General features: G+C 41.3%; 1 pseudogene; it reads left to right on the top strand.

Annotated features, from left to right (window-relative positions):
* Positions 1-618: 618 nt before the first annotated feature.
* On the top strand, positions 619-1,022 carry LOC142101572 (adenosine 5'-monophosphoramidase HINT1 pseudogene; annotated as a pseudogene).
* The last annotated feature ends 10,110 nt before the right edge of the window (positions 1,023-11,132 follow it).

The raw sequence follows: 11,132 nt of genomic DNA, 5'->3' as shown, positions 1-11,132 counted from the left end.
ATTCAAGGGCAAGCAGAGACGCAGGGCCTGATCAACCAACAGGCTAATCAGGCTGCAGCCTGGGGTGCTGGGCAGGGATGCCAACTCTGAAATAAAAAAACAAGCAACCACTTAGTGAAAAATAAGCCCAAAACAAGCCCAAACCAATCCTAACAAGCCCAAAAAAGCCCAATTTACAGGGGACCGTGCTTTTCTATAACACTAATTTCTACACTGAATCTCCATTTAGAAAACCTTTATAAATACAAGAGGACACATTTATACACTGATAGGGCAAATGAAAAAGCAAATGCTGTAATTTAGGACACTGGTATGTCTATACCACACAGCCCCATGATATAACAGTATAAGTAGTCTTCTGACATGAGCAGCTTACTGAATGGGAGGGGAGGGTGTTATATAGCAGTGTTACCTGTTACCAGTGATCGGGTGTCTGTCACAGCAGTCATTTCAGTAGGTTGCTATAGATTCGTCTTACTGTGATTTAATCCATGTCCTCCACTGACTCCGCCCACCCACAAAGCGCCACTTCATTGGAGGATGTTCACTGCACAACCCGCACACAAAAAAAACCCTGAATACACCAATCACAAAATAGTAACACCTCCCACTGGTCTGCCTGTCATCAGGGCTGCAGCTATGGCGGATGAGATCAGCAAAGCACAGACAGCCCGTCCCGGTGGTGACACCATATTCGAGAAAATTATCCGTAAGGAAATCCCGGCTAATGTAATCTATGAGGACGATCAATGTATCGCATTCCATGATGTCGCTCCACAAGCACCAACACATTTTCTAGTGGTACCTAAGAAAACTATTAGCCAATTATCTAAAGTAGAACCTGCTGATGACCCTTTTTAATAGGACATCTGATGATTGTTGGCAAGAAATGTGCTGCTGATTTGGGCCTGGCGAGGGGCTATCGGCTGGTCATAAATGAGGGACCAGATGGTGGCCAGTCAGTGTACCACCTTCACCTGCATGTTCTTGGCGGCCGTCAGCTGGGCTGGCCCCCAGGCTAATAGCACATACATACATAGCAGTCTCATTCTGTCCTGTCAGATGAAGTACGATCTCTAAATGTCATCCTCCAATATATTGTCATCTGTTCAGGCAAGAATACAGTGAATATGACAATGGAAGATAAAAAATAAAATGAGTTTGTTTCTTCAATTTGTGTGGAATTTGAATACATTATTTTATTTACCATTAGGTGGCAGTTCCCAATGCAGAATTCTCTTATTTATTATATATTTAAATAAAAAGAGCCCTTATAAACCCAAAAAAAAAAACAGTAACAGAGGGAAAAAAAACAAAACAACGATTATGCAGCCTGTTTACTTGGAGAACGTCTCCAAGCCCAAAAACAAGCTACCCGCGGCAGTGGCAAAAAAAACGCAACCTCACAAAAAAAGAAGCCCAATTCCGCTTGTTATAAGCGGAATTGGCAACTATGGTGCTGGCACCTGGGGGGTGCAGCGCCGGCAGCATTTCAGATTTCTTTTTCCTTTTTTTTTTTTAAATTATTATTGATCTTGCACCTCCCCCTCCTCCATGCTGCAGCTCCCTTTCCCTTCCCCTTCCCTTCTCCTCCCCCTCCTCCCCCCACTTCCCTCTCCTCACCTCTGCTCCTCCTCCCTCCTCACTGACTGTCGAGCATAATAATAAGTCCCGACAGTGTCAGTAAGGAGCTGCGGTGAGAGGAGCTGACTGCAGACAGGACAGAAGAGAAGCCAGGTAAGTAATGGTTTGTATGTGCAGGGACATGGAACAGGAGTGTTCTTTAGGGGGAAACTGTAGTGAGGAGAAGTGTGTGCTGAAGTGGGACATTTGTGTGCTGAGGTGGGGACATTTCGTGCTGAGGTGGGGACATTGTGTGCTGAGGTGGGGACATTGTGTGCTGAAGGGGGACATTGTATGCTGAGGTGGGGTAGTGTATGCTGAAGTGGGACTTTGTGTGCTGAGAGTGGAGGGATAGTGTGTGCTGTGGTGGGGACATTGTGTGCTGAGGTGGGGACATTGTGTGCTGAGGTGGGGACATTGTGTGCTGAAGGGGGGGCACTGTATGTGCTGAAGGGGAGCATTGTGTGCTGAAGGGGGGGCATTGTGTGCTGAGAGGGGAGGGATAGTGTGTGCTAAAGGGGGACATTGAGTGCCGATGGGGGGGTAGTGTGTGCTGAAGGGGACATTGTGTGCCGAAGGGGGGTAGTGTGTGCTGAAGGGGACATTGTGTGCTGAGAAGGGAGGGATAGTGTGTGCTGAAGGAGGACATTGTGTGCTGAGGGGGGTAGTGTGTGCCGAAGGGGGACATTGGGTGCTGAAGGGGGGGCAGTTTGTGCTGAAGGGGGTGCAGTGTGTAATAGGGAGGGGCAACGTGTGCTGAAGGAGGTGCAGGGTGTGTTGAAGGGGGGAGGGTGTGATAAAGGACACAGTGTATTGAGGGGGGCAGTGTGATAATGGGTATGGTAATCTAATGGCTTGGTGGAAGAGCAAGTGGAAGGTATGTGGGGGGAGTTAAGGTGGATGATGAATTGTCTGGGGGGAAGTAGGTGATAAAATAACTTGGGAAGTGGGTGATGAAATTGCCAGGGGAGGCATGTCTGCTGGGGGAGGGCATGATCTCTGTATTGTGTGGCGTTCATGAGGATGCTCTCTAAAGAGCCTAACCGTTGAGGGTTTGTAATGTTTGCACATTTTCAAAACAGAACCCCAACTTTCCAGAAGACAGCTAAACAACAACAAAGCTGCAAGAAAAAGCAAGAAAGAACAGCATGAACATGTAAGAGAATCTATCTAAATTTGTTTGCTGGAGAATACTCCTAAATGTTCCTTTAATGATTTGAGGGGAAGGGGGGGCGCTACGGGTGTATTAGCCTGGGGCGGCCAGAACCCTTTATCAGGCACTGCAGAGACGAGATTCTCACCTCTGCTTTCTGGCCCCAGGCTTGATCCTGCTTCCTTACCATACTAGTTAATAGGCAGACCCCAATGCAGGGTTCAATGAAGACTTCAAAAGCAATGGCTACCATACAATTCAAGGTCAATGCTTCAGTGAGGTGACAGGTACTTTCATCAGGACTCAGGACAAAAAAAATGAATTAACACTAAATATATAAATATATACACAATAACCAGTTAATCAATTAATAGCCAGTGTGATCTAGCAGACTTATAACACAGATATCCAATACCTTTCCCAATAAATATACTCATAAAAACTAAGTTTTGTAAATCTCAGTACTTAGTATACATCATTGCAAGGCACACTGAGACTTTGAAGGTGTCCATTTGTAGAATTGTACAACAACTGGCCAACCAACGATTGACAAGGATTGCTGGGACTGTAATCCCAGCAACCCTTGTCCATTATTCTAATTGACTAGCACAAGACTGGACCCAACAGCAAGTTGCTTCTATAAAGAACCTGTCAGGAACACACAGGAACAATGGATTTATACAGTCTGAATTGACACTACCTATAATGGAGGCCCAGAATCTAACATAGGTAGGTATTGACCAGGGACCCCCTGCAAGGAGAAATGAGCTTTGCTGCTATCCAGACATAACTGGCAAGTAAGTGTAGTCAATGGTGAATATAAGAGGTACAAGATGAATAGAGATGCAAGGTATATACTGGATAACGAAATCCGAAAGCTGATTGCGTAAGACACCATGTGATGATGTTAGGGTGTTAGGGATTAAGTTCACTAAGTGACCCGTATCTAGTGTTTCTTAGATCACACAGGCAAGGCGAGATTTAAGATAAAAAAAGTATCTTTATTACAGAAATGCCAAAACACAACTGTAAAATATTGTAATAATAATAATAATAATAATAAAAAACACACAATTAAAAACAAAAAAATTAAATAAATATTATTAGACCTCACAGGAAGGAATGCCCACAGCATCACAGAGTCAATAACATGGCAATTGCTATAAATTGATAAATAGAAATTACTTACACAGAGTAGGTTATACAGTTCCCAGGCCAAGTTGTAGCTTTACAAGTGGTCCTAATGCAGTTACCGGGACAACGGTAAGGAAGGTACTCCAGTAAGCTAGGAGTTCATCGTTGTACTGAAAAAGTTCTGGAAATAAATCCAGGGTCCACTTTGCTATACAAGTATATAGTCCAGCTAAGTTGTAATTCCTTTTCACCATTCCAAGTTGTAAGCTTCAAAATTGGTGCTGATGCTGTTCATAAGGGATCCAACAGTGGTGTACCAGCACGCTGAGGGTACTCTGGGTCTAGCCAAGTTGCAGTTCCTATTTCTTGAATAGAGGGTGTAGGATCCCAGTCAAACTAAATCAAACTGTAAGTACACTTCCCGCGCCCAAGCTCCATCTGGTCCATATGTAAATATGCTTGTTACACACAGACTGTAAGCACACTTCAACTGTAGAGTTAGGTCTCCTGACCAAGACATATACATAATTCCACCGGCTAAGCAGTAAATATGCTTCTCCCAAACATGCTGCAAATGTACTCCTCACAACCAAGCTGTAGCTTATGGTTCTCCCGGGCAGGCTGTGAATATGTTTCCCCCAGCCCATCTGTAAATCAACTACTCTTGTCTAAGATATAAATATGCAGGTACCAGTCACACTGGGACATACGATTTCACCATCCAAGTTGTATATATATACGTCTCTCCCGGTGAAGCTGGAAATCCTGTCTTTTACCTCTAATGATCCTAGCTACATAATCAGAATCTCTCCACCAGCATGGAGTCTGAATCCCAATCACACTGTCCCTGCAGTCAAAGCAAGGGAACAGACTCATGAGCAGCTTTCAATGGAGAGGAGTTTTTTGTCCGCTACACCATGTGAGCAGCACCTGTATCGCAGGACAGGTTCGCACAGGATCACAGGATAGAATCACGATGGAGCTGATATGAGTTAGAACTCCAACATCAAGCTCAGATGGTCCTTGAACACACAGAACTTTCCTTGCAGGCTCCTTTTTCACATGTCCAAAATTCCCACAAGGTCATTCTAGGGTTGGTTTAAAGCTGACCAGAATTGGAAATGAGGGGATGAATATTCAGACCCATGTTGTAATCTCCTCTGTTGAGAAGGAGACCAGAAGCCTTACAGAGTACAGAGGAGAAAAATAGTTGCTTAAACTAATTGACACAGGACATAATCCTAGTCCCTCTTTTAACCCCTTCCATACTTTTATGATGTGGAAGGGATTTTAGTTGCTTCAAAATTTTTGTCCTCATAGTGGGAGTGGTGGTTGCCAGGGAACAGTGTTGTTACAGCCATCTTATATTCCAACTGAAACATAAACTGGCTACATTTAAGAATTTGAGATTGATTGATTGAGATATGTTTCCAGACAGAGACTTAATAAAATCGTTTTATATGAAAGGTATAATATTGATAGGGTCCTTAGCAACCAGATGTAGTCTTTTGGTCCATAGTGACAGATGGGGGATGGTAATTGTAACCTTATCTCAACACACACTGGGAATACAGCAGAGTGCTGAAGATACCAGGAAAACAGGGGCTTGTTGAAGAAACCAGGGGGTAAATTTATTAAAGCCGATATTCAATGACTTTGCAGGAGAAAATTACAACGGCAGTGACTTTAAAGGCAAGTTAAAGGGGAATATCGGCGACTTGCAAAATCCGCACTTTAATACATTTACTCCCAGGAATACAGTGGATTGCTGAGAAAATAAATACAGAGGATGGTTGTAGATACCAGGAATTCAGAAGATTGCTGACAGAGCCCAGAATACACTGGAACAGATGAAATTACCAGGAACACACTGGGTCAGATGAAATTACCAGAAACACACTGGGTCAGATGTAATTACCAGGAACACACTGGGTCAGATGTAATTACCAGGAACATACTGGGTCAGATGAAATTACCAGGAACACACTGGGTCAGATGTAATTACCAGGAACACATTGGAACAGTTGGAATTACCAGAAACACACTGGAACAGGTGGCATTACCAGGAACACACTGGAACAGATGGAATTACCAGGAGCACACTGCACAGATGGAAATATCAGGAACACACGGGAACAGATGGCATTACCAGGAGCACACTGCACAGATGGAAATATCAGGAACACACGGGAACAGATGGCATTACCAGGAACACACTAGAACAGATGGAATTACCAGGAGCACACGGCACAGATGGAAATATCAGGAACACACTGGAACAGATGACATTACCAGGAGGACACTAAAACAAGAAATTATCAGCAGGAACACAATGGAACACAAATTACCAGGGAGGCTCTGGAACAGGAGACAAGAGTCCCATCTTGCAGCCACAGCTGCTTTATAAGGCGTGGAGGCTGAAGTTAATAGGAGAAGAAGCTAGTTGACATAAAAAATGGACAAGCGGGTTTGGTTTTCCCTAATCCTGTGCCTGACTATCCTTTCTCTCCCCTCCTCTCCCCCCTTTCCTTCCCTCCCCCCTTACCTTCCTCGTATTCATTAAAATTGACAAAAGTCAAAGGAGACAAATTGTCTGTTTGTTTACTATTTTGTTTTGTTGTTGTATACATTTGTTTCCTTTACAAATAAAGATTTATGTATTTGTTTTCAAAAAAAGAATGGGCATGAGTGATCATGCACACAACTGAAGATCTAAGAAGGTGGCCAGAGCATGAGGAAGCCTACCTAGGAAGGCAAGGAGAGCATACCAGAGCCTGGAAAATACACTGCAATATCTGGCGCATGACAGGACCATAAGTATACGCTGACACATAGTGATTTTTATATATTGTTTGTTTCTGAGCGCCGGACAACATTTTTTATTTTGTTTGCGTATGGCAGGACCATGACTAGTTAGAAGTGGATAAAAAGAGACAAAGTTAAAAAACTTTCAGAGTCCCCAAAAGTATGTCATGATCTGCCTCTGTTGCAATACAGCATCTCTCTTGCGGAAGCTGATTTGCATATACCAGATCCTGCCTACAAGGGGTTAGTTCTCATCATTGAGTATGGATCAGCTCTGTCTAACTTTTATAAGACTGCTGTTTCCTGGAAACTGGGCCAGATCATAATTCGTCTCTACTCCTGGTTTCTGTGCAACTCCTGTGTTGTGCTCCTGTTTATTCTTTGGCATCTGACTTCTGCTTGTTCCTTAGTCCTGCACTGTTTCTTGTGACCCAAACTCTGGCTGTATTTGACCCTGCTACCTGCACCTCATCTACTATACCAGGACACCAGTATTTCCTGCTCCAGTGGCTAAACTTAGTAATCCAGTTTCCTTGTATTTGCACTTCATCTGTTATACCTGGATACTGGTATCTCCTGCTCCTGTAGCTAAAACTGGCAATCCTGATATCCTGCGCCTGCAGTCATCATATATGTGCCTCGTTTCCAGCTTCACTGCTAACCTGGTAATACCACTGTCCTGTACCTGTTACTCCTATGGACTTGCTATTTAACTGATTCTAATGATTCAGCACTGATTCTAATCTTAAAGGAGTTTTACATGTTCAAATAAAATGTTTAGATTCAATATGTCCTCCTGCAACTTATATAATATAAATTTATGTTTATATTTAGTTTCTTTTGGTGCTTTCAGGCATGTCTATGTAACATCTGACAAATTTGTTATTTTTACCTTGGTAAAAAACACAAAGCTCTCTGGAAACAATTCATAGAACAGGTTGTCCCCCTTTGGACAAACCTTCAGTTGTGTTATCATTCACACCATGTAACAATCAGGGTATTCCTCCTCTGCAGGGCTAACTGTATGAGATCAGAAGCTATTGGGAGTAGTTTGGTATTTTCATCATGCTTCAGTCCACTCTCTGTTGATAAACACCTAAAAGTGAATTCTGTTTACCAGTATTTAGCTGCCCTCAGGACCTATGCTTAAGTCAAATGTGCTTATCAACTAGGGATACAGGGTAAAAAACCTAGGAAAAGACAGGGATCAAGTAGGATCCACATTCACAGACAAGAAGGCTAGGTCACTATCAGGCCAAACAAAGGAACAGTCACAGAGATGTGGCACCAAATCAGTATTGAAAGACAAGGTTAATGTCAATTCAAGGTCAGCAACAGTTTGGGAGAAACAGTGCAGAGACAGCATACAAGAAATTAGCTCAAATCCTAAAATTTGGACAAGCAGTTAACAGGCAAGATCTGGAATCAGACAGGGTCAAAACACCAGAAGAAGAGGGTGCCTAGGAAACTAGTAGGGCACACCATGGGCAACATTCAATAGGTCCTGAACTTATACAGGCACAAAGTTCCTATGCATTACTTAGGAGAACACCGACATGAGGGCATTCCAGTAAGTGTAGACATGGTATAATTACATGGGTAGTTTTGCTGCCACCCTTGCTGCTCTGGCATTCTAGGTCTCCAAAATGAAATTCTGCACCCTATGAAAGGCTACTTTGAGGTTCCCTTCTTCCCTGAGCAGCAATTACAGAGTTGCAATAGCAAGATAATAAGAACTGCAGATAGATAGATAGAACAGGCAGCTTGCCTGGTAAGGTAATTAAGGGGAGGGAAGTATCCCTCTCTATTCATTTTATGTGTTATCCAAAATTTTGCTGTCCACAAATTTCAAGTTACACCCCTGCTTGTTGGTAGGCCGACTACTACTCCCAGCAGTGGTAGTCAAATTTTCAGATGGTAGAAATACAGACGGAAACATGACTGACACAAAATCCCAACAGTTAAAATCCCAACAGTTAAAATCCCAACATATAAATGTCACTGATGGATAAAATGCCTACATTCTTATTGCCAACAGTGAAAATGCTAACAGTCAGAATGCCAGCATTAAAATGCAATGCGACCGGACTGACCAGCTGAAAATAAATACTAATTTCTCCAGTTATCCCTAGTACCGCAAGCCTAGTGCTGGTCAGAGTAAAACCGGGGAGGGGGGGCAAACAGTGTGGGGTCCCCCTGATTACCATCCAACAAGCCCTAGGCTTTGCCAACAGGGGCTGGTGGCACCAGAACAGGGAAGCCCAAAGCAGGGAGGTACATGTATCACATATGTTGAAGATGTTTCATACATATGTGTTCTAACTGATATACACTTGCTTAAAATAAACCTTGTAAAGAATGATAAGTGTGGATCAGGTCTTCAACTTATGGTCCCTGCATTAAAGTTATATTATGTTCGCACTTTACATTTATTAAATGTATATTTTTTGTTTGTTTTCTGAATTGGCTTGCATAATCCACACACATTACGTCATTCCTCTGTTCTTGTGTCATATAGACACATTTGCTGCAATTTATAGTTAAGGAAGTGAAGGAAGACGAGCAACTGCAAAGGCCCAGGCCCAGAGCTCAAACATCGATTCAGTCTACCACTTTATGCCATCTTGGAAAATCTGAAAATCACTCTGCACAGACATTAACAAGATCACCACTGACATTTTGCTACATTTCTGTGTGTCTGGGCCATTGCAGACCACAGTCGATTTGGTGGTGTGGATGTTACAGTATTCTTTTAGTCAGGTACTGAAGTCATTAGAAGAGGAATTTTGCGGATAAAAGACCAATTTTACAACATTGCTCAGTTTCCGTATGTCATGGGAGGCAAAAAATGCTGTACATATAATCCTTGTACCAACTGTGTGGAATTAAACAATGTTTTGTAATAGTAAACATTTTTATTCCATACTATATGTGAAACATCTTTCCTGATCCATAGTCTGGTTGCCACATTTCTACAAATCATTGTTAATGAGACAATAATAGACATGGCAAAAAATATCTAATGTACATAGAGCCAAATTATTACAACATTTGTTCCATCTATGGAATCAGACATTTTCCAACTGAACACATGGAAGCACACATTGTTAAAATATATACAGTACCTTATGAAACTGTTCTAATATTTACTGTGCCAACAGTTTTTTTTTAATGGTGATCCTCATGCTGAAAACGATTCTTGATAATCTTTGACCTGATTCTTGAGTATTGTGCAGATTGGGGCTGATGTTGAGTCGGTAGTTAATTCAAACAATCAATTTAGCTCTGCAAGGTGTGCAAATATATGTATAGTAACTAAATAATGTATGCTTTTGCGTACATTTTTAAATATAGTTAATTGAAAACCCACTCCAAACTATAAAAAATGAAAACACTAATTAAAAAATAATTCAGCACAAAATATTATCGCCAGGTACATTCATTAAAACCCATGATTTATTTTATCATAACACTAAGTAGTTAAAATTGTGTTGATGCTTACAAAAGCCTACAAAGGCTGCACAATAGATATGATGTAAATTATGAGATGACATTAAATGTGTTTGTTTGAGACAGTGCTTACCCACTATGACTGTCTCTGATATATACAATATCAGATTATACAGTAACTATAATATAGTATAATATGTTTCACTGCAAGGGGTACCAATGCAAAACAATGATACATATACATATAGTGCATATGGCATACAAATAGTGGTCAGTTTTGCTTTTGTACTTAAATTTATAGTTTGTTTAGTACACATAAACTTCTAAAATGTGACATTTAGTCCCCTACAGCACAACAGGAATTGTAAAGTCATACTATAAATATTTGAGATCCTAAATGTACATCATGCCCTATGTTATAAAATATTTACTATATAGCTAGTTCCTCCTCTATGGGAATGAAAGACATTGAGACAGTGAAAGACAAACTCTTTACAACACTTACTAAATAATGGATAATGTCTCAAATAATAATAATGAAAATAATAAAAATAGTAACATGATGCAGGGGTTATGTGTGTACATAACCCCTGCATCATGTTACTATTTTTATTATTGGTCAGACTCATGTGCTACATCCACTTTGTGCTAGATCACACAATTTGTTTTAAAGGAACATGCTTCCTTTGTCCTTTCAAAGAAACAGGCTCAACGGGCGATTGCTCCACACTTCGGACAGTTTCTACCTTTATTGCTTCTTTCACAATTTACAGTATGATTGACATTATCTCAGCTCATAAACTAGCACTGGCAATGTCTCAGTGCATTTATAAAGCTTAAATAAGCATCTACAAATTTACTTTTCCAGTTGTTTTGTATCCATTTATATGGACGAATGGCAACACTGAACAATACTAATAGCATTTACTGCTAGACACAAATATATCAAAAGCTTATTTTCCTTCTT

The sequence above is a fragment of the Mixophyes fleayi genome, chromosome 9, assembly GCF_038048845.1.
Source record: "Mixophyes fleayi isolate aMixFle1 chromosome 9, aMixFle1.hap1, whole genome shotgun sequence".
Classification (NCBI taxonomy): Eukaryota; Metazoa; Chordata; class Amphibia; order Anura; family Limnodynastidae; genus Mixophyes; species Mixophyes fleayi.
This window is presented reverse-complemented; position numbering and strand designations above follow the sequence as displayed.